Source organism: Lactuca virosa, chromosome 3, assembly GCF_052849685.1.
Source record: "Lactuca virosa cultivar CGN04683 chromosome 3, Lactuca_virosa_CGN04683_v6, whole genome shotgun sequence".
Lineage (NCBI taxonomy): Eukaryota > Viridiplantae > Streptophyta > Magnoliopsida > Asterales > Asteraceae > Lactuca > Lactuca virosa.
In genome coordinates, this window is record NC_136428.1 from 252,736,396 (window position 1) to 252,760,593 (window position 24,198).

Here is a 24,198-nt window from a genome sequence, read left to right on the forward strand (position 1 = left end):
CCTTCATGATGATACATCTTCTAAGGACCTTAACCCTAGATCTTAAATCCTAAGGGAATCAACTTTTATTAGGTCCAAACTCACACCCAACACACTCAGATGGTTCCATCCGGCCAGGTGGAACCATCTCCCTTCACACACTGATCTGACTTGATCGTCGGAGCTTGCTCCCGGGGCACAGTCCGTGGGGCAACTCTAACGACTTTGCTATGATGGCAGCTAGGTATCTCAATGGGAACTCGCTAATAATACCACTTCCAGATCTCCGGTCTAGATCCTACAGCTTTAGCACATATCGCAACAGTATCTTTAGGTCCCTGTGGTGCTGGTCGTGAGTCTTCAAGATAGTGATGGAATGAAAGCAAGATCGGCATAGTACCGTGAGATTATCGTTTTAGTGGTTAGAAGGTGTCACGTTGCATCATAAACTAGTATTTCTATGATTCATATGGGTGACACCTGATAGTCATTTGATTGAGATTCTTAGGTCTCGGGTCATTAGTCTTATCGGCATGTTTGGGGGTTAGTGCATTATTGGGAGTCAGGAGACTCAGTAACCAGTTGGTTTTGATCATATACATAGTAAAAGTTTGTTGGGAGTATTAATTATGCATTAAAAGTATCTTGATGAATGTTTACAGTATGAACTCTGTTTTCTTGCGGGATGTCTATTAGGAGTTGGTTACCAATGTTGGGTATCAGTTATGAAATCTCAGGTCATGAAGTTCGTTGTAAATGTATCGAGTGATTTTTCAGGTAGATGTACACCTGAGCTGATGAGAGATTTGGATGCAACGTGAGATTCTTGTGTTGACCATCATTAGACTCGTGGGAGCAGCGAGTTGGTGATGACTTGTCAGGAAGTCAAGTGTGTATTTAAGGTTTTTAGGCACACTTTCTGGATTTGGGATTGGTTGAAGTTCACGATCAGGATGTTTTGAGTATTCTTTCTACATGGTTTGGTGGTGTTCCTAGTCAGGGAACAAGGGGTATGTACGCTGATTGGATGATCATCAGTCATAGGGTATGGTTTGTGAAGTTTAAACTGACGGGTTCCCAGTTTCGAGGAGTATATTGACGGAGTTGGTTTGTGGTTATAGTTATTATAGTTCCCAGTTTGACTGGTTTTCTCTGTAAGTTGGGTCATACAGTTAGGGAGAGAAAGATAGTTGTTGCGGTTAAGTATTTTCGAGTTATTAGGTTGTTTTTTGGCAGTTGTGGGTTTCCAAGTGGTCTATCGAGTTTTATTTTTAAGATGCCTTGATTTTGAAATAGTTCGAGGGAGCTTATGGAATATGTTGGCGTTGTTTCAGAGATCCTAACAAAGACGGATTTCGAGGGCAAAATCCAGTTTAAGTGGGGGAGAGTTGTAACATCCTGTTTCGAGAAGTTTTTTATTTCAGGATGGTGGGCAATAAATGGATCAATTAAATGCCTTGGGCTTCAATGGAATAGGGTTTACACCGTATTGAAGTTGATAATATTAGTTGAGGTCCAAGCCCTTGGTTTGTATTTTGGAGTCAAATGGTAAAATGGGAAAAGTGATGATTCACATTCTTCCAAGAATTAAGGATTTTAGTTCGGTATGTTTTAAGTCAAAAGTAGTTAGATAGAATTGTGGGGCTCCTCAATACCTTTCTGTGCATATAATGAACGCGGAAAACGGAGTTGAAACGAAGAAGTTATGACTGTTTGAAGTTGAAGTTGAAATTAGGGGGTTTAGTCGTATGCAGGGCGTAGGAAAGTTACGCATGGCATAAATGCTGAAATATTGGATGCGGGTTTAATAACCTACGCATGACGTAGGTTATGCTACGCATGGGTGCAATCGCGGCAGATCAAAACCCTAATTCTTTGGTTTTGAGCCCTATTTAAGGGCTCTAACTTATGGGAAACCCTCTCATGACCAACCTGCATCACCTAATATCATTCCTTGAGAAACCATAGCCTCCTCTTACTTGTTTTGAGCCTTGGTGTCATTTATGAGCTTATTTCTCCATTGTAAGGTTGAATCTTGAAGAACAAGGTGGTGGCAAAGTATATAAAAGAAGGGTTCAAGTATAGATCCAACAATGTTACTTCATTCATGGACCATTGTGAGTAAGAAGCTGCTAACTTGCTCATTGGTTTCATAGATCTAGTTATTTGTCATATTTGCCACTTTTTGGTCCCTTGAACTTATTTTTGGGAGTTGGAAGAACTCCAACACCTTTGGAGCTTTATAGAACACTCCTGGCACTTATTGAACTTAGAAAGTTGTGCTTTGGTGCTTGTTCATTAAGCCATGTGAAACATCGCAAAAATACGGTCCAAAAATTTCGTTTTAAAACCATTATTTAAACCATAAAACATCCATCATCATAATAAAACAAGAACCATGTATCTCAAAAACATCATGCCAAATACTATATCAATATCATATAAGTAATCATCAGAGTCTAAAACAATCCCAGGCCGAAACTGTGGTGTGTGCCATGCGATCATCTCGATCCCTTCCCCTTGCTAGTGGAAGTACCTGAAACCAAAACTGAAAAATGTAAGCACGAAGCTTAGTGAGTTCCCCCAAGCTACCACATACCATGCACATAATCACATACTAGGCCTAGCCCGCTCCATCGGGCCCCGCCCGGCATCGGACCGAGGTCTGGCATAACTTGGGCCTAGACCCTGCATCGAGCCCCGCCCGGCATCGGACCGAAGTCCGGTATACATATCATATATCATAAACATATAAACTGCATCGGGCTTACTCCGGTATAGGGTCGAAGCCTAGAACACATAACTGATAACATATAAATTATCATGCATCGGGATTGCCCCGTCATCGGGCTTACCCTGGAACACTAAACACATAACAGATACACTAACATACATCGGGCTTGCCCCGGAACACATAACATATAACATGCAAGAATCACAAAGACATCAAGCATACATATACTCTCCTCGGGACCGCCCCGACATCGGACCGAAGCCCGAAACTACTATCAACTAAACGGGCCGGCATTGTGGCCTTAGAACCGTTCCTACTGGAGGTAAACTCACCTCGCAAGAATGACTGCTGAAAACTCGAGTGAGGAATCCCTGTCTGCTGTCCCGTCGACTCTCCGGCTATAATTCCATAACAACACTTAATCAAAAACTAATAACTCTTCATAGGGTAAAATGACTATTTTACCCCTGGTCAAGGTCAATGCTCTGGTCAAAGTCAACATTCTGGGTTGACCAACTCGCCGAGTCGACCTCTCAACTCGCCGAGTTCTATAGCTCAGAAATCCTGAAAACGCGATCCAACTCGCCGAGACGCTCCACCGACTCGTCGAGTTCTATCGGGCTGCTTAGTCGCGACCTGGCTCGTCTACTCGTCGATCCCTTCAATAGACTCGTCAAGTTCTACTAACTAAAATCGGGACAACACGATACGACTCGTCGAGTTCCCTTATGGACTCGATGAGTCCTTCTGTCTGTTTGGCCATCTTAACAGATCAAGCCCCTATCTTCTAGATCCAAGGTTCTTAGCTCGTTTGTCCACTGGAAAGGCCTTCCTAAGGGTAAAGTTTCCAACTTTACCCGTTCATAGCTCTTCTAAAAGGGTTTAGACAAAACCCTAATTCCTATAAAACATGAACCTTGTCCAAAAGGCCATATAATCTCAACTCCACGCATACAAACCTAGATCTAAGGTTTTAGAATCTGTTGGACACATAAAGCTCCGAACTTTCCTTCCATGCATGGTCTTTTAGGGCTAAAAAGACCATAAACTTGCTTATAAGATTGCACAGGGCTTCCATGGTCATAAAGTTTGCACCTTTATGCCATGGAACCCTTCCTAGATCCTAGATCTGAGATATAAGTCACTTGGGACGTCCCAACCCCAAGGACCAAGGTTCTTGACCCAAAACTTGTTGGATTAATGTCTAAGTCCATAACTATATTTGGTATGTACTTGACCCGACCCGGCATGGTCCATTTGGGTTGCACTTCACCGACACAATTTATATGGATAGTCTTTTGAGAATAATATATTTATGATTTATATTAATATATTATAAGTTCTAATATATTAATATGGAATCATATTGTTTAATTAGTATTGATCAAGAATTAATTTAGAATTAATTAAGTGATCAAAAAGAACTAATTAAATATGGACTCTTAGATATATGGAATGGGCCAAGTTCATTTAGGTTGGGCTAAGCTTTCATGGATGGTCCATGGAGCTTTTAACCCATGGATCCTATGTAAATGAAAGGTCATGGGTATTAGGTTTTACATGGATGTAACGCTAATCCTCCATAATATATAAAGGGGTCCTTGGCTCACAAAATTGGCACAAGTGTGTGAAAATAAGAGTGGGCTGATTTTAGTGTGCATACATATTCTCTCAAGTTCTTCCAAGGTGTTTTGGTGATTTGTGATTCCATTTGACGCTTCCACACTATTGGGGCTAAGCTCTTAAAGCTTGAAGACATCAAGCTACATCAAAAGTTATGTCATCTAACTAGAACTTTTTAGTATAGGTGCTTCATAATATGCTAGTTAGGATGAAACCTTGGAATAGTTAATATTTGCATGTATAATAGAGAAAACATAGATCCAAGGTTTATAGGGTTGCATGTACACCATAGGAGTGTTAGAATGCTCAAAACCCAACAGTGGTGTCAGAGCCATGGGTTGTTTTTTGTTATATTGATGCAAATGTTTTATTTTCAAGTTGAAAAAAAAACAAAAAAAAACATGACGTTTGTCAAATTTTAAGATAATTACTTGTTTTGTGAAAAACGAATTATTTGTAAAATTTGAATCATTTGTTATATGAGTTGAATTAGGTCAAATTTAGTAAAAGATAAAATGATATGATTATTTTATTAGTTTTAAAAGTTTGATCTAAATGTTTTAAGGAGTTACATATTTTGTTATAAAATTTTGGAGCTCAAAATTTTTTTTTAAGTTGTGATCTTAAGGTTTTTGAAACTTCCATAAGTTATGGATATGAAAGTTTTTTTTTAAAAAAAAAATTTGATTCAAAGTTTTTATGGAGTTACAAAATTTGGTATTAATGTTTTAAAGAATTCCATAACTTGTTCTTAAGTTATGGAACATGGAAAGTTTCATCATAAAACACCATTAATTCCATAAGTTATGGAATCCAAATGTTTCCAAGAATTACAAAACTTGCCCTCAAGTTTTGGAATTTGAGAAAAGTTTTTTATGAAAAAAAAGAATTGAATTCTAAAACTCTTGGGTTCATAACTTAAACAATTAATTAAATGGTTTTAATTTTGAGTTTAATAATTGGAATTATGATGTTTTGTTGAATAGTTCAAATTAACTCTTATGGACTTTATTAATAGTTAATTAAAACGTTTAATTAAAAGAGTATTATTAAATCCATAAATATATGGTTTGAGTTTAATTAAATTAAAAGTCTAGTTTAATTAATAGATTAAACCACCAAGTATTTTAAATGTCTAAAATACACCCTTATACTATTATAATATTAAAAGTTTAATATATTATATGTATAAGAGCAACTCGTCTTACCATTAGTAGGCCTCATTCACGAAGTCGGTCTATAAGGGGGGTATAAGGTTACTGCCTATAAAATGGCAGTTTAATGGGTGTCCACCCTCACTCACCGCTTCCTTGACCGGTGGAGGGTCGTTAGCCGAACAGGTAGGACAAGGACTATAATTCTCCCTTCATTATAAGTATAATGATAAATACTAAGTAACTAAACACTTATAAATTCCCAATCTTAGTTACTTAGGAAAATGTGAATAAGGTGCTAATCCATGAAATTACACTTTGCACTTTGTTTAAGCTGTTAGTGGAGCGTTTGTGGTTAACCGGCACATTAACCTGGACTTAACAAGGTAGGCAAAGGGCAAGGTTGTAAAAATCGCTCGACGTTAGCTAGTCGGTGGACTGGGGTTAAGGGATTAATCGGCTAGGCGGAGATTAATCGGGGACCATTAATTGCTAATTTGTAAGATTTTAAAAAATTAAATATGACTAATATCATATAAAAGTTCATAAATACCACTAATATCATAACACAATAGGTTAATATGATAAATACAATACTAATCATACCTCAAATAGTTTCTATTGAGATATAACTTTTTCAAAATGTTAAAATTTCACCGGGCTCTACTATTTCAGTTATTCTGTATGCATGGATTAATCGCTAGGCGCTCTCTAATCGGTCGAGTAGCGCCTACGGATTAATCGGAGATTAATCGGGACCTAATCGAGATTTTTACAACACTGGCAAAGGGTAAATTAATGTTTATCATAGTATCGTTGGAGCGTGTGTGGTTAACCGGCACATCGATTGAGGGGTAAATATTAAGGGTACCAAGTATATTTGCATGGTTACTTCACACCTTGTTTTGTGATCCTCGGCATCCCAGTCACAAAACCTGAAGGGCACACTCGAGATTGAAACATGCCATTGAAAAGTTCAATGAATCTCAAAAGAATCTAGGAGTTTCAAAACCAATTAAAACCTAATAATACATTTCGTTTATCTTGGTGGAAATTGGTGAATCGTCATTCACCTACCTTCAAATATTTTATAGCTTGGATTACGGCATCCCTCTTCCAAGTTATAAAATAGTTTGTTGGGTCCTAGCCTTAATATATCATATTGGGTGTTATATTAAGGACTTAAATCAACTTTACGTGAATTTCTCCCGTTGTTGATGTCTGGTTTAGACAACAATGATCTTCCCAAACCAAGATTTCCTAATGAATATGACTTCCCGAGTTTGGCTCATGGAAGTCATACTTCACTTCCTCCACCTCCTCCAATTATTCTCCCTAACCCACAAGTTCAAGGTCACTCAAGCCCTAATGGCAAGCAAGGTCTATGTGTGATCACATCTTAGAGATGAAGTCACATATTGACAAGCCGGGAGAGTTGGGTGTCAAAGTCTTGAGAAAGTTGGATGTTCAATCACTTTCTAAGTCACATAGTGAGTTCCTTTGGGACTACTATGAAACAGACTATGACATGAACCTTAATGATCATATCTATTTGCTTGGTGCTGCTGCATCAGCAATGATTTGGAACGATAGTAAAGCAAATTTGATTAGAAGATCAACTTCCCAAAAACTTTATGGACAGTGACAATGGTGACACTGGAAATCCAGAAAAAGCATTCTCTTCCCAATGGAAAGGGATTGGCCATAGTCAACCCGGTTGACCAAATGGTAAAGAGAAAGGCTAAGTCTGAGATAGTCCCATTACCAAAGGGTCCATATGTTTATTTTGCCAAAGGAAAGGGCGTTGATTGCAAAGCTGCCAAATTTACCTAAGGATGTTAAAGTCAATAAGTTTGACTCTACATTAGGTAGAGCCCATTATCTAACTCTGTTAAGTTCTATTCTGAGATCCTCATTACATGATGTGACTGGGTCACATGTTGATGTTTTAAGAATCAAAGAATAGAGTGAAATCTTAAAGGAAGTATATGCTGATTCTGATCGCGAAGGTGGATTTCGATCGCATCAGAATTTTGAGCAGTTGCTTAAGAAGTTATGATATATTGCTAAGGAATAGATAACAACAATTTTCCATGTGGATTGTAAGGATAAGTTTTTCCGCAAAGTTTTAAAATAAAAGAAAATTGTTTAATTTTATTTATTTGAAGTATCCTTACAATGGCATTTGTGGAAAATTGTTGCTTATATGATTCCACTGACAGCAATATTGGAAAATAGATTTGATTCTTTCATTTGTGGTAGTGTCTAAATTTACCAAATCAGGAAAGTTCCTCATCACCCAAGTTTCAATTGGACCGAAACTTGGAATCATGCAAGTTGAATAGTATGATGAATGAGAACTTTCAAGCATTGGAAAATCAAGACTAATTACTTGTTCACATGGATGTGTGAGTCAAGTGAAGGACTAAAGGGATCGAGTACACATTCTTGTGCACTGGTCATGTCCACCACAAAGCTCGTTAAGACTATTTGATTTACTAAAGTTTAGTAAATCTGGTTATACTTACAAGTTTAAGTATAATTCTAAAACATTGGAAAAGTCTCAATGTATGGCAGAACGAATGGGAAGAATCAAATTAGGCAGAAAGATAAAAGTTTCTCAAATCTGAAAAGATGGGAGAGTACTTTAGTATCATGTTTGTGATCATCTTAATGATTTAGAAATCATATCACAATTAGTCCTCTAAAGGTCATCTTAGTGCATTCTTATGACTAAGAAGAGGAGTCATGAATTGTTGAAATGGTTAGATCAGGAAGATGAGTCATACTTCGTTCCAAAACAATTCTTAGAGTCATACTCCAAGATTGTAACTTGAGTGACATATCTTAAAGAAAGGTTTAAAACACTTGTCAAATGTAAGAGTAAAAGTGTCCTACTCTTGTACATTTGAAATTGGTAAGTTGTGATGTTTTGGATAAAACAAAGACCAACTAAGGCCAATTGTGTGAAGTGTTTGTCTTGATAAAGAATCCGCACTATCTCTTGAATATTTGGCAAGATAGTCTTATATGTCAAGAGGATAGTGGGAGTCTTAAAGATCCTAAAAAGAATTTCAAGAACTAATCAAGAATAAAACCTGAGGTTCTTCACTAGCACACGACTTGAGGTTTATAACCTATCGTGTTGACATATTCTGTGCCCATTCCAGTTAAAGTTGGCTTTGCATAGGAGTTCTGAAAGTTCTCAATTGGTTGCATAACAACTTGGAAGCAATGGCAGGCCCTGTACTGCCAGGTGGCAAGAAGTTAAGATTGCATAAGTTCAGTCCATATGAGTTTGGATTTGTCATTATCCTTGTCTTGTGACTATGGTTTTGACGATTCACATGGATAAGAACACATACACCATAAAATCTAAGGGTCATAAGGTTTCTCTCCGATTCATGAAAATGATGGTGAGGAAACACTTCCACCAAGTAGATTTGAAGCAGATGGCAAAAGGTCTAAACAATTGAGACTATGATTACGACATCCCTTTTCATAGTTCTGAAATTGTTTAGACACACATGCATGCTATCTAAGGAAAGGTGTATGATTTTGATAAAGTTTTATCAAAGCATCTCGTATTAGAAATCTGAACTTTGGCAAGAAAGTCAATAAAGTATTGATTTCTAGAAGTCCAGCTGATTTCTGAGTACATGTCAAAGCTAGTGGGATCCTAAGTGTTATGCTAATAATCATCATGTTAGTGGGAGCATGATAATTATTGTTAGTGTTGCAAGTTAGCAATGTTAATTATAGAAAACAAAAGTTTCAATTCGTGAGGCTGCAGGGATTGAAAAAGTTGTTTTGCTATAATTAGGGGAGAGGATATACTTCATTTCAGTTCTAAAGGCTTAGATTGAGACCTTAATCATCTTTAGTCAAGAATATATATATGAATTTCATGTTGGATTGGTTCAACTTAAGGAAATTATATATATTGCATTCTCAAAATTCGATTATGATTACAACATCCCTCTTCATAGTCAAATTTTGAAAACATGGCAAATAAAAATATTGTAGCAAAAGACTGGTCTAGAATCATGTCTTTATGTGAGACATCATGAATCGTGTACCATTTGCTTTGGGTACAGGATCGATTGCATGTGCTATAATATTTGTCATTTCTAAATTTTTCCAAATGCCCAGAGGCATTAAGAAGGGAAAAGGTCTAGAATTGGATATGACTAAAATGATTAAGCAATTGTCGAGGACAATCTGAGGTTTACCAAAGATTGGTTGCTCAGGGACAATTGGAAGTATAGTGCTAATTTTGGAAGGACCATATTGACATATTCTGAAAAGAGGCATCTCTTATTCAGAAGTGATAGTCAAAATGAGAATATGGAGTTGTCTCCATAGGTGGAAGTTATCTGTGTAAGATTAGAAAACTTAATGCAAGAAGCATGTCCAAAGCAATGTACTTTGAATATGAGACTTAGTTTCCATGGAGTTGATCTCCATTGGAATACCTTATAATGATTGTTGACAAGTCTTTGTGACTTTGTACATATTCATTACAGGAGGGTCAGTGCATATAAGTTTAAAATCTAAACAGATTTCGATAAATGATAGGAATTTGAAATTCTCACATTTTTCGGTAAGGATTTTGGGAGTGTGAAATTAGAATCATTGAAATTATGTTCAATTGGTTTATTTCACAAAGTAAGGATCATAGACAAACAGAGAGTGCATACTTGGTGTATGGCAAAGCTATTGTTTAAGAAAAATATAGTGTACATGCTTGGAGCATGGGACAACTAGTGTTTTTAATTCAAGTATAAAGTTGATAAAACCGAAACAATGAATAATGAGTAATCAGTATGGTGATAAATAAAAGTGTTTATTTATATTCATAGGGTTTGATACCATATTTGATTCATTTATTCTTGTGTTTCACTTTGCATGTTTTGACTTCCAGAATAACTAAGTCGCTCTTCCTAAATGATTAAGTTATTCAACCCATCCACAGTCGGTCATATGTTGGAAGTAGATATGAATCAAGACTATCATGGGTTGGTTTGTAGAGGTCCAAGTTGGTGGACAAAGTGGTGCTACAACACTCATGAGTGCTCATAAGTTCTGAGTATTGGATTCAACCCACGCTCATTTGAATCACTTCATGGATTTTATCACGAGTGATATGAGACAATAATATCTTATATTCTTCAAACCTAGAGATATGAGTTGTTACTATGAATTGGTTATACATTGATTGCACGAAAACGCATTTGGTAACTCGATGTTATAAAACGTGCCTTTGTGTATGATTCAACAAGTAGTAGAACAAGCCATATGAGTCGAAATTTATCCATTCCTTTTACCTTCGGGATAAAAGCGATATCTGTGGGCCCCTCGATGATTTAGCGATGACACATGTGAGTGCTTGGCCAAGCCAGGACTGATTTGATTTGTTCAATCAGTCAGTCATCATAAATCGAAAATCGGGAAACAACAAATGGACAGAGAGAATGATTATAATCCATGTCTCAGTCCATATGATATCTAGAATGGAGGAATATATGATCCTTTATCTAATGGACAAGCCATTGACAAGGTCAGAGTTCGACAGCGGCTTTAAGAGCTACGATTGCCAGTTAGGTTTTGAAGTCATACTCAATAATAGTTTTAGACTTATCCAAGTGGGAGACTGTTGGATTAATGTCTAAGTCCATAACTATATTTGGTATGTACTTGACCCGACCCGGCATGGTCCATTTGGGTTGCACTTCACCGGCACAATTTATATGGATAGTCTTTTGAGAATAGTATATTTATGATTTATATTAATATATTATAAGTTCTAATATATTAATATGGAATCATATTATTTAATTAGTATTGATCAAGAATTAATTTAGAATTAATTAAGTGATCAAAAAGAACTAATTAAATATGGACTCTTAGATATATGGAATGGGCCGAGTTCATTTAGGTTGGGCTAAGCTTTCATGGATGGTCCATGGAGCTTTTAACCCATGGATCCTATGTGAATGAAAGGTCATGGGTATTAGGGTTTACATGGATATAACCCTAATCCTCCATACTATATAAAGGGGTCCTTGGCTCACAAAATTGGCACAAGTGTGTGAAAATAAGAGTGGGCCGATTTTAGTGTGCATACATATTCTCTCAAGTTCTTCCAAGGTGTTTTGGTGATTTGTGATTCCATTTGAGGCTTCCACACTATTGGGGCTAAGCTCTTAAAGCTTGAAGACATCAAGCTACATCAAAAGGTATGTCATCTAACTAGAACTTTGTAGTATAGGTGCTTCATAATATGCTAGTTAGGATGAAACCTTGGAATAGTTAATATTTGCATGTATAATAGAGAAATCATAGATCCAAGGTTTATAGGGTTTCATGTACACCATAGGAGTGTTAGAATGCTCAAAACCCAACAAAACTTTCATAATATGGAGATAACTAGATCTAAGAGAAGAATGATCAAGTTTGAAGCTTGATTACCAGAAAATGTAGTAAATGAAGTGTAGTTCCTGGATCTACTTCTTCCCCTTTGAGCCTTCTTTCTTCTTCTTCTCCCACAAGCTTCACAATGCACAAAAACACAAAAAAAGGAAAGAACTAGCTCAAGATCACTTATGGCGGATTAGGGTTTCGATAATAGGGTTTGGAGGTGATGGAGGCTGGGGTGGAGGCCAGATATGGTGTTTAAATAGGGTGCAAACCCTAAAAATTAGGGTTTCCTCCTGATGGACCTACTCGCCGAGTCCAGGCTCGGACTCGTCGAGTAGAACATTTGAATCCCACGACCATGATGGCACCTACTTGACGAGTTAGGGCTACCAACTCGTCGAGTAGCTCTTACAAAATGAATATTTTAATAAATTAAATGCGTACCAGGAACAAGGCGTTACAATTCTCCCCCACTTATCTTAGCCTTTGTCCTCGAAGTCTGTTGCGTCTGAAAACAACTCCGGGTAGTGCTCCCTCATCTCCTCCTCGGGCTCCCATGTCTACTTTGAACCCTTGCGGTGCTGCCACTACACCTTCACTAACTCCACCCTCTTGTTCCTCAGCTCCTTCGTCTTGGGATCTAGAATCGCCATTGGTCTCTCGATGTAGTTCAGGCTGTCATCAACCTGAATATCCTAAAGGGGTACCACTGTTGAATCATCCACTAAGCACTTCCGCAACTGAGAAACATGGAAAGTGTTGTGGATCTGGATGAGCTCTGCTGGAAGATCTAACCGGTAAGAAACCCGACCCACCCCGGCCAACACCCTAAACGGACATATGAAGCTGGGGCCCAGCTTGACTTGCTTCCGGAACCTGATAACACCCTTCCAGGGTGACACCTTCAAGAGGACCATATCGCCCACCTGGAACTCCAAGTTTGAACGCTGCTTGTCGGCGTAGCTCTTTTGCCGACTCTGAGCAGTCTGGAGCTTGCTCCGGACCTGCTGGATCCGCTCGGTGGTCTTAAGTACTACCTCCGTACTCCCCATAACTCTCTAACCGACCTCACCCCAACAGATTGGGGTCCTACACTTCCTCCCATAGAGCATCTCAAAGGGAGGTCAGTCTATGCTGGCATGGTAACTATTGTTATATGAAAATTCTTCTAACGGAAGATACATATCCCAACTGCCACCAAAATCTAACGCGCATGCGTGTAGCATGTCCTTAAGATTCTGAATCGTCCTCTCACTCTGCCCATCCGTCTGGGGATGAAAAGCGGTGCTGAAGTGGAGACGATTACCCGTCTCCTCGTGAAACCGCTTCCAAAATCTGGAAGTAAAACGGACATCTCGGTCTGACACCATCGAGACAGGCACTCCATGATGTGCCACTACCTCTCGAACATAAATCCCGACTAACTTCTCGGCCAAGATGCTCTCCTGGATCGGTATAAAGTGGGCGCTCTTGGTCAACCGATCCACGATGACCCATATCGAATCGACCCTAGGTGCGGTCCTGGGAAGCTTAGTAATGAAATCCATGGTGATATCCACCCATTTCCACATGGGAATGTCTAACGGCTGCATCTTGTCGTTCGGTATCTGGTGCTCTGCCTTGAGCTTCCTGCAGGTCAGACATCTCTCCACGTACCAAGCTACATCCGCTTCATGCAGGGCCACCAGTAATCGGGTCGAATATCTCTTTACATATTTTTCGCCCCCGGATGGATGGATAACTTGGACTTGTGGGCCTCATCCATCAATACCTGTCGTAATCTGCCCCATTACGGTACCAAGACCCTCCCATGCAGGGTCAGCAACCCTCGACTGTCATAATCAAACGAGGCCACCCGGCCCACAATCCTCTCGCATTTCTGACGCTCCTCCTTCAGGCCCTCAACCTGCACCACTCTAATCTGCTCCAATAGTGGAGTAATCTCTGCCATCCTCAGACAGATGTCTCGGATCGGGGCCGCTATCGCCTTGCGGATCAGGGCATCGACCACTACGTTGGCCTTGCACGGGTGGTAAAGGATCTCACAATCATAGTCATTCACCACATCTAATCACCGATGTTGCCTCATGTTCAGATTCGGCTATTCCATTAGGTACCTCAAACTCTTGTGATCTGCGTAAATGGTACATCGGACCCCATAGAGGTAATTCCGCCAAATCCTGAGGGCGAACACCACTACCCCCAGATCTAAATCTTGCGTCGGATAGTTAGCCTTGTGAGGCTTCAACTGTCTCGAGCATTAGCTATCACATGGCCCCGTTGCATCAACACTGCTCCCATGCCTGTGATCGAAGCATCACAGTAGACTACGAAGTCATCTACACCCTCTGGCAGAGTGAGAATCGGCGCCTCTCATAATCGTTGCCTGAGTGTCTCAAAGGCTGCCTGCTGCTCAGGTCCCCATCGAAAAACTACCGACTTCTTGGTCAGTCAGGTCAACGGAACTGCAATCTTGGAGAAGTCCTGAATTAATCTCCTGTAATACCCTGCCAGACCCAGGAAACTCCGAATCTCAGTTGGAGACCTCAGAATCTCCCACTGCATCACGGCCTCTATCTTGGCCGGATCGACTAAAATACCCTTCTGGTTGACGAGATGCCTAAGGAACTGCACCTCGTGCAAACAGAACTCACACTTGGAGAACTTCGCATACAGTCTCTCCCTCCTCAGTGTCTCTAGCACCTCCCTCAGGTGCTCCTCATGTTGCTCCTGTGTCTTGGAGTAAACCAAGATGTCATCAATGAAAACTATTACAGGCCGATCCAGCATCGGCCTGCACACGTGGTTCATGAGGTCCATGAACGCGGCTGGAGCATTGGTGAGCCCAAACGGCATCACCACAAACTCATAATGACCATAGCGAGTCCTAAAAGCTGTCTTCTGCACATCATCATCCCTGACTCGCATCTGGTGATATCCTGACCGTAGATCAATCTTGGAGAACCAAGATGCTCCATGAAGCTGGTCAAATAAATCATCTATCCTCGGAAGTGGGTAACGGTTCTTCACCGTTACCTTGTTTAGTACCCGGTAGTCTATACACATGCAATGTGACCCGTCCTCCTTCTTCACAAACAGGATCGGGGCTCCCCATGGTGAACTGCTTGGCCTAATGAAACCCTTGTCTAGCAGCTCTTGTAGTTCTGTAGACAACTCCTACATCTCGGGAGGAGCCAACCGATATGGTGCCTTGGCTATCGGAGCCGCACCAGGGACTAGGTCAATCCTAATCTCAACCTGTCTCTCCGGAGGTACCCTAGGTAAATCCTCTGGGAATATGTCCGGGTACTCTCGCACTACCGGTACATCATCAACGGTCGCCTTACCCTTATCCCGGGTATCCATGACATAGGCGACATATCCTGCGCAACCCTGCTGGAGGTTGTGCCTCGCCCTCGCTGTTGAACATAAGATCGGTCTGTGTTGTGGGCTCTCACTCTGAATCACTAGCTCTCCCCCACTAGGAGTACGAACCGTCACTAGATGCTGCTCACAATCAATCACTGCCCCATTGGAGCTCAACCAATCCATACCCACTATGACCTTATTCCCACGCAGGGGAATAGGAACCAGATCCATTGAAAACGGCTGATCAAATAACAGAAGCGTACATCCTCTATAAACCCTCGCAACCCTGACGGTCCTATCATCGGCTATCTCTACATCAAGTGGTCAATCCAGCTCCCCCGGAGCTCTACTAAATCGCGTGCTAAGTGCGAGCGACATAAAAGATCGGGTAGCCCCCGAGTCAAACAATACCATAGCTGATATGCCGTTCACTAAGAACAATCCTATACACAACCACACAAACATGAGTAATAATAAGAAATAATAAAGAGATAATGGAGAAGATACATATGCATAACCACATCAGGGGCTACACGTGCCTCCTCTGCTGTCAACTGGAAGGCTCTGCTCTTCGCCGCAGGCGTCTTTGCCTGGCCCTGACGGCCGTCTGTAATCCTCAAAGTGGTAGGAGCGGGTGCCACCATCTGTCCTGCTGATGCTAGACTCAGACACTGGGACTTCTTGTGTCCCCTCTGATTGCAATGAAAGCAAATCAGATCAGATGCTGTCGCGGTGGTGGTAGTAGCTGTACAATCCCTGCTCATATGCCCAGTTCGGCCACACTTGAAGCAGCCGGAACTCCCTGCCTTGCACACCCCATCGTGAAACTTGCCGCATTTGCCACAACGGCTGCAGCTCTGATGGATCCTAGACCTGTGGTCAGACACCTTGGGCTTCTTGCCCGAACCCTCCATGCCATATGCCACCTCTGGCTTCCTCTTCCTCTCCATCTCTAAATCAATCTCTCTCTCACGGGCCCTCGCTATCATATCCTCCAGTGTCTTGCAGCTTGATCGGCTCACAAAATTTCTGATATCAGTCCTCAACATCTCATGGTATCAGACCTTTTCACCTCCTCGTCCGCCACGTACTGTGGAACGAGAAGGGCCCTCTCCCTGAACTTGGCGGTAATCTCCGCCACTGTCTCAGTCGTTTGTTGGAGATCTTGGAAATCCCTAGCAAGCTGCTGCGCCTCATTAACAGGTGAAAACTCGGCCCTGAACCTGGCCGAGAAATCACACCAAGTCATAGCATCCAAAACTGAATCATCCCCAATGGATCTCCCAACCTCCTCCCACCAGTCGCGTGCCCTGTCCTTCAGAAGACAGGATGTGAGTCTAACCTTGTCCCCCTCGGGACATCTGCTAGTGTGGAATGCATTGGCGACATCCGCCAACCATCTGGTGCTCGCAATGGGGTCCCGAGTCCCATGGTAGTCGGGAGCTCCACAAGCTCTGAACTCCCTGAAAGTCAATATGCGCGACCCCATCATGGCCGCTATCTCAGTGTGGAAAGCACTCAGCTTCTCATCCAGAAGCTCTAAAAAACTCTCCTTGACCGATCCAAAGATCACAGGAGTCTGATCGAGTATGCTACGTGTGATCTCAGATGAAATAAACTCCCTCGTCTACTCATCCATCTGGTCGGATCTAGAGCCCGAGCCTGATCCCTCACCAGTGCCAGTCGGCCTAAGGTTTAACGTCACCATACTGAAAATACACCATAACAAACATCAGTATACTCATCATATCTCGAGGGATCTAATATACTTCAAGTTTCCTGGATTCATCTCAGCCTTCCTTGATTCGAGTATGGATCCTCTGCTTTCAGTAGTATGGACCCATACTACCTTCCACATCTATCTGTACTTTCCTCAAGAACTGCCTCAACTCCACCAAGTCCCTTCTACTACTACTACTGGTGATCTCATACTACACTTTTCCTAGGCTTTCCTTAGGGTAATCACCAACCCACTCTCCGCTATCAGCTGCATAAGAAGTCCCTGCTACCTTCCCCTAACTAGCTCGTGAATACTATTACATATCACTAAGACCAGATAATTATTCGAATGAGAGATCCTACCCTACAACGGTTGGACTCAAACAAGAGCTGCGCAACAGAGCTAGACCTAACCTTCTAAAATTATTTAGTCCTTGCAATATGTAACGTAACATATTCACTTTCTAGTTAGTAAAAGGTAACTAGAACTCCTAAAGCACAAAGCAAGCAGCAGTCGAGCATCGAGTAAACATAATCAAGCATATATATTTCAGGCTATCCCTGACTAATCTGTACTAGCATGCAGTTCATAAAGCTGGGATACATATAACAGGCACGTAAGGCATCCTTCCTAGATCCTTAGTCCTAAACTAGCATGCAATTCTCATAAAGTTGATACACATATAATAGGCACATAAGTCATCCTTCCTAGATCCTTAGTCCTAATCTAGCATGTTGTTCTCATAAAGCTGATAATCAAAACATAACATAAACTTGTATTGGTAATTTGGGAGTAATTACTAGAGCTCGGCTGATTGCATGCACCACACCCTTTTTTATCTTTTTCAAAGTTCTTTTCTTTTTTAAAATTCTTTTCTTTTTCTCAAAGTTCTTTTTATGAAAATGATTTTCTTTTGAAAATTTTCATACCAATTCCTTAGTTTGAGTTCAGACACACCTGAGAGCGTGCCTGAATCCCTCAAACCAAGGCTCTGATACCAACTTGAAACATCCCACAAATACGGTCCAAAAATTCCGTTTTAAAACCATTATTTAAACCATAAAACATCCATCATCGTAATAAAACAAGAACCATGTATCTCAAAAACATCATGTCAAATATTGTATCAATATCATATAAGTAATCATCAAAGTCTAAAACAATCCCAGGCTGAAACTGTGGTGTGTGCCATGCGATCATCCCGAGCCCTTCCCTTTGCTAGTGGAAGTACCTGAAACCAAAACTAAAAACTGTAAGCACGAAGCTTAGTGAGTTCCCCTTAGCTACCACATACCATGCACATAATAAAATACTAAGCCTAGCCCGCTGCATTGGGCCCCGCCCGGCATCGGACCGAGGTCCGACATAACTTGGGCCTAGCACCTGCATCGAGCCTCGCCCGGCATCGGACCAAAGTCCAGTATACATATCATATATCATATACATATAAACTACATCGAGCTTACCCCAGCATCGGGCCGAAGCCCGAAACACATAACTGATAACATATAAATTATCATGCATCAGGCTTGTCCCGGCATCGGGCTTACCCCGGAACACTAAACACATAACAGATACACTAACATACATCGGGGTAGCCCCAGAACACATAACATATAACATGCATGAATCACAAAGACATCAAGCATACATATACTCTCCTCGGGACAGCCCCGACATCGGACCGAAGCCCAAAACTACTATCAACTAAACGGGTCGGCATTGTGGCCTTAGACCCATTCCTACTGGAGAGAAACTCACCTCGGAAGAATGACTGCTGAAAACTCAAGTGAGGAATCCCTGTCTGCTGTCCCGGAGACTCTCTGGCTATAATTCCATAACAACACTTAATCAAAAACTAATAACTCTTCATAGGGTAAAATGACTATTTTACCCCTGGTCAAGGTCAATGCTCTGGTCAAAGTCAACATTCTGGGTTGACCAACTCGCCGAGTCGACCTCTCAACTGGCCGAGTTTTATAGCTCAGAAATCCTGAAAACGCGATCCAACTCGCCGAGACGCTCCACCGACTCGTCGAGTTCTATCGGGCTGCTTAGTCGCGACCTGGCTCGTCTACTCGTCGATCCCTTCAATAGACTCGTCAAGTTCTACTAACTAAAATCGGGACAACACGATACTACTCGTCGAGTTCCCTTATGGACTCGATGAGTCCTTCTGTCTGTTTGGCCATCTTAACAGATCAAGCCCCTATCTTCTAGATCCAAGGTTCTTAGCTCGTTTGTCCACTGGAAAGGCCTTCCTAAGGGTAAAGTTTCCAACTTTACCCGTTCATAGCTCTTCTAAAAGGGTTTAGACAAAACCCTAATTCCTATAAAACATGAACCTTGTCCAAAAGGCCATATAATCTCAACTCCACGCATACAAACCTAGATCTAAGGTTTTAGCATCTGTTGGACACATAAAGCTCTGAACTTTCCTTCCATGCATGGTCTTTTAGGGCTAAAAAGACCATAAACTTTCTTATAAGCTTGCACGGGGCTTCCATGGTCATAAAGTTTGCACCTTTATGCCATGGAACCCTTCCTAGATCCTAGATCTGAGATATAAGTCACTTGGGACGTCCCAACCCCAAGGACCAAGGTTCTTGACCCAAAACTTTCATAATATGGAGATAACTAGATCTAAGAGAAGAATGATCAAGTTGGAAGCTTGATTACCATAAAATGTAGTAAATGAAGAGTAGTTCCTGGATCTACTTCTTCCCCTTTGAGCCTTCTTTCTTCTTCTTCTCCCACAAGCTTCACAATGCACAAAAACACAAAAAAAGGAAAGAATTAGCTCAAGATCACTTATGGCGGATTAGGGTTTTGATAATAGGGTTTGGAGGTGATGGAGGCTGGGGTGGAGGCCAGATATGGTGTTTAAATAGGGTGCAAACCCTGAAAATTAGGGTTTCCTCCTGATGGACCTATGCGCCGATTCCAGGCTCGGACTCGTCGAGTAGACCATTTAAATCCCTCGACCAGGCTGGCACCTACTCGACGAGTTAGGGCTACCAACTCGTCGATTAGCTCTTACAAAACGAATATTTTAATAAATTAAATGCGTACCAGGAACGGGGCGTTACACCATGCACATTGTGTTAGCATTTTTGGTCATTTTAGTGCATAAAGTTTAGATCTGGAAAGTTTGTGACCTTGTTATGAATAAAGTTGGACCATCCTAATGGATTAAGTTGAGAAAGATGCATTTTTGGTCCCTTTGAGACTTAAAGACTAGATCTTGGTTGTTTGGACCATCCTAATGGATAAAGTTGGAAACTTTATCCATTATGGAGCTATTAGGAACCAAATCTGAGAATTGGATGGTTAACTTTATGTATTGAGCACTTAATGGGAATAGTTGGACAACAACATGTTACGTAGGGCATAGTTTTGGCTACGCTGCACGTAGCCCTTTTCTGCCTCGTTTGGACGCCTTGTGCTCTATGTTAGGCGTAGAGTACCTTGTATGCGGGGCATAGGTTGACTGCGGTTGACCATTGACTGTTTGACCGTTGACTTTGACTAAGTTTGACTTTAGGTCAAATTGAGGAGTTTGGGTTGTAGATCGAGACTAGGTCCTTGTTTTCTGTATAGATGACCTATAGAGCCAGCTATTGGATCTGTGATCATCACTGTTATCTTCTCGACTGCAAGGTGAGTCTCTTCACTGTACTCGTGGGTCGAAGGCACCGATACCGACCCACTGGATTATGTTTATAGGATTCTAACTATCTTTGTGACTTTTGCATGTGTTTGTATGTTCTATATGGGTTGGGCCTGATTATATATGTTATGGGTTGGGTTTGATTATGTATGTTATGGGTTGGGACCGATTATGCATGTTCTGGACTGGGCCCGAATATATGGGTTGGGCATGATTATGTATGATATGGGCTGGGCCCGAATAGCATGGGTTGGGCCGGAAGCAATATATGTTGGTTTGGGCATGTTCATTTTTGATGTATGGTATTTTGGGGAACTCGATAAGCTTTGTGCTTACGGTTTCATGTTTATGTTTCATGTAACATCCATAAAAATCAAGCCAATTTAAAACTTTTTCAACCAATTAAAACCATTAGTTATTACAGAAAGGTTTCCAAAATAGTTTCATATCAGAGTATCCCAGAAATCCAAATCATAAAATGTGAGGATGTGTACGGTCATGCCTTCGCCTTCCCGTGGTCATCCGCTATACCTGAAACAATAATTGATAAATGTAAGCTCGAAGGCTTAGTGAGTTACCCCCAAAATACCCATACACACAACAATACACATATAATAACAAACATCATACTATGGGTCCAATCATCCATCGCGATGGAATACCCCGGGCCCCTCAACTATCAGGTTGGAATGCCACATACTATGGGTCCAATCAACCATCGGCTTGGAATGCCAATACACTATGAGTCCAGTCATCCTTGGGATGGAATACTCTCGGCCCACAACCATCGGGTTGGAATGCCTACATACTATGAGTCTAGTCATCCTCGAGATGGAATACTCTCGGCCCACAACCATCGGGTTGGAATGCCAACGTACTATGGGTCCAATCAACCATCGGGTTGGAATACCCCAGGCCCTCAACCATCAGGTTGGAATGCCAACATACTATGGGTCCAATCAACCATCGGGTTGGAATACCCTAGGCCCTCAACCATCGGGTTCGAATGCCAACATACTATGAGTCCAGTCATCCTTGGGATGGAATACTCTCCATTATCAATCAAACATGTGCACCTATATCAGATAATCATATAACAGTCTATAAAGACAACATACTAGGGTCCACTCATCCTCGGGATGGAATACCCTCAACTACCAATCAAGAATATGCACATATAACAGTTAATCACATAACAATCTACATGTAATCAAACCGACCTACAGATCACTAAGCATACATGCCCCACAGTTTAAACAATTTTAGGCTAAAGGATTCGATCCCACAACGGCTAGACTCAAAGAAGAACTATGAAGCGGAGCCCAACCCTTCAGCCTAAGATCCTTTAAACCATGTACTAGTATGTATCGATAGTCATACAGATCTAACAGATCACTAATCATAACATCAACCTATAACTAGGATACAGATCTAACATAGCATCACAACACATAATCACAAGATAACTAGGATAACAATTCAAAGGGCCGGCATTGGTTCCTTAGACCCTTGAGTATAGTGAGGATAACTCACCTCGTAATGTCGAACCGTAGTGATAAGATCAAAGCCCCATATCACAGCCACAAACTCCACCACCTATAACCACCATGCAAATGAGTCTATAAATTCCCAATTTACCAGAACACCCTCAGAAGTCACACTTGGTCAACTCTTGGTCAAAGTCAAAGTCAATAGTCAAGGTCAACAGTCAAGGTCAACAGTCCATGTTGACCCAACTCGTCGAGTCCAACTATCGACTCATCGAGTTCCTCCAAAACTCAGAGAACCGCGAAAACCCTAAGTCAACTCCTCGAGTTTCCAACCAACTCGTCGTGTCCATGCATGTCCAAATGTCGGGAAGGACCCTAACTGACTCGTCGAGTCTTCTTATTGACTCCTGGAGTCCATGCAAATCCAATACGGGAAATCTTCAACCGACTCGTCGAGTTGACCCTGCAACTCGTCGAGTCCCTTCAGTCCATCACTCATTCAGACGATTTTAAGCTGCTCCAAAGCTCCAAACAGTAGATCTAGGATCCTAGGGTGTTGTTATCACATAAAGTTGCTAACTTTACGTGCATGCAAGGCTTCATGAATCTAAAACACTCATAACTAGCATTAGGAGAAGGTTTTGGACATGAAGGAGGGCCAAAGCTTCATAAAGCTTGAGGCTTTATGTCCATAAGGCCTAGGGGAGTCAAGATCTGAAACTATGCCCTTGTAACAAGCTCAATCCCGAATGTGACTCCATCTTGCCCTAGAAATGACCATTTTCTTTCACAAAGGAAGATCTAAGAAATGAAATGTAAAGGTGGTATCTTTATACCTCAGTCTTGCTGTCACAACACTGGAAGGTTGGATCTACAAGCTCTTCCTTGTTCCAAGCTCTTAACTCCTCAATAAATGCTCCAATACACTCTCTTTTGGTCTCACACACTCAACAATGGAGGCTAACTAGCTATTAGGGTTTCTCCGGACGTGAAGGTGACAAGGGAGGCTGAGGAGAAAAGTTAAGGACCTTTAAATAGGGTGCAAACCCTAAAAATTAGGGGTTTCACTCTCCAGATCCTACTCGTCGAGTTGGGTCCTCCAACTCGTCGAGTAGGTTCTAAAACCCACGCGGCTGATTTGGTCTCTACTCGACGAGTTGGTCCTTCCAACTCGTCGAGTTGCCCTTGAAATATGACTCTAGAAGCTTTAAACTTATATCGTGAAATCAAGATGTTACATTTCAGGTACCTCCCGTTCGAAAGGGAAGGGCATGGCATGATTGCACAACATCCCCCTTATGATTCCACATTGTTTATGATTTTATTATGATGTTTTTAGAATACTTTTACTCTGTTCGTCTTTTGGGATAATGAATGAATGGTTTTGACTTATTTAAAATGAAAATTTTACTCGGAATTCTTGGGACGTTACAAAAGATAAGGATGTTGATGATGCTTATCCAACAGGTGATGTTTATGAAGGTAATATAATTCCACATGAAGAGCCAGTTGAAAATTTTCAGAGTTTCACTGAATTTGATGGGGATGATATTTATGGTGGAGATGAAGAGACTGAGCCCTTAAAACCCAGAAAACCACAAGAGGAATAGTTTCCTTATTATTTTTCTGATTCTGAAGAAACAAAAACCACCCTTTGGAGTATGCCTGAACCTTTACCATTGCCAATATTAGCTCAAAAAAAGTAAAGGTTCCACAACCCACAATTATACTTCCTATGTCAAGAACTATCAACTCTTCAAAACAAAAGAAGCACATAAGCTTAATTTATGATTCAAAAATGTTACCGAAGGCTTCCAATATAAAGTGACAAAATCTACAAAAGACAGGTTTGAATCTATTTTCTACGTGGAAAATTGTGACCGAACAAAAAATTATATGTTTTAATTTCAACTACATTGCTAGAAAAAGTTTTTCAAAAACCCACTTGTTTCACCTCCTTTTCGTCGAGTTCCATCAAAGGTTCAAATATTAGTTTTTGAATCACAATTCTATAGAAATCGTTGGAGGTTGATTTAATA